This window comes from Schistocerca cancellata, unplaced genomic scaffold (genome assembly GCF_023864275.1).
Source record: "Schistocerca cancellata isolate TAMUIC-IGC-003103 unplaced genomic scaffold, iqSchCanc2.1 HiC_scaffold_1148, whole genome shotgun sequence".
NCBI classification, from domain to species: Eukaryota; Metazoa; Arthropoda; class Insecta; order Orthoptera; family Acrididae; genus Schistocerca; species Schistocerca cancellata.
In genome coordinates, this window is record NW_026047147.1 from 4,303,938 (window position 1) to 4,305,252 (window position 1,315).

The window sequence follows — 1,315 nt, forward strand, 5'->3', positions numbered from 1 at the left end:
ATACAAGCCGTGGAAAACATACACTCCTGGAAATGGAAAAAAGAACACATTGACACCGGTGTGTCGGACCCACCATACTTGCTCCGGACACTGCGAGAGGGCTGTACAAGCAATGATCACACGCACGGCACAGCGGACACACCAGGAACCGCGGTGTTGGCCGCCGAATGGCGCTAGCTGCGCAGCATTTGTGCACCGCCGCCGTCAGTGTCAGCCAGTTTGCCGTGGTATACGGAGCTCTATCGCAGTCTTTAACACTGGTAGCATGCCGCGACAGCGTGGACGTGAACCGTATGTGCAGTTGACGGACTTTGAGCGAGGGCGTATAGTGGGCATGCGGGAGGTCGGGTGGACGTACCGCCGAATTGCTCAACACGTGGGGCGTGAGGTCTCCACAGTACATCGATGTTGTCGCCAGTGGTCGGCGGAAGGTGCACGTGCCCGTCGACCTGGGACCGGACCGCAGCGACGCACGGATGGACGCCAAGACCGTAGGATCCTACGCAGTGCCGTAGGGGACCGCACCGCCACTTCCCAGCAAATTAGGGACACTGTTGCTCCTGGGGTATCGGCAGGGACCATTCGCAACCGTCTCCATGAAGCTGGGCTACGGTCCCGCACACCGTTAGGCCGTCTTCCGCTCACACCCCAACATCGTGCAGCCCGCCTCCAGTGGTGTCGCGACAGGCGTGAATGGAGGGACGAATGGAGACGTGTCGTCTTCAGTGATGAGAGTCGCTTCTGCCTTGGTGCCAATGATGGTCGTATGCGTGTTTGGCGCCGTGCAGGTGAGCGCCACAATCAGGACTGCATACGACCGAGGCACACAGGGACAACACCCGGGGTTTGTCCGCCGCTCGTGGTCTCGCGGTAGCGTTCTCGCTTCCCGAGCACGGGGTCCCGGGTTCGATTCCCGGCGGGGTCAGGGATTTTCACCTGCCTCGAGATGACTGGGTGTTTGTGTTGTCCTCATCATTTCATCATCATCCAGGACAGTGGCGAAATCGGACTGAGCAAAGATTGGGTAATTGTACGGGCGCTGATAACCACGCTGTTGAGCGCCCCACAAACCAAACATCCTCATCATCATCACAACACCCGGCATCATGGTGTGGGGAGCGATCTGCTACACTGGCCGTACACCACTGGTGATCGTCGAGGGGACACTGAATAGTGCACGGTACATCCAAACCGTCATCGAACCCATCGTTCTACCATTCCTAGACCGGCAAGGGAACTTGCTGTTCCAACAGGACAATGCACGTCCGCATGTATCCCGTGCCACCCAACGTGCTCTAGAAGGTGTAAGTCAACT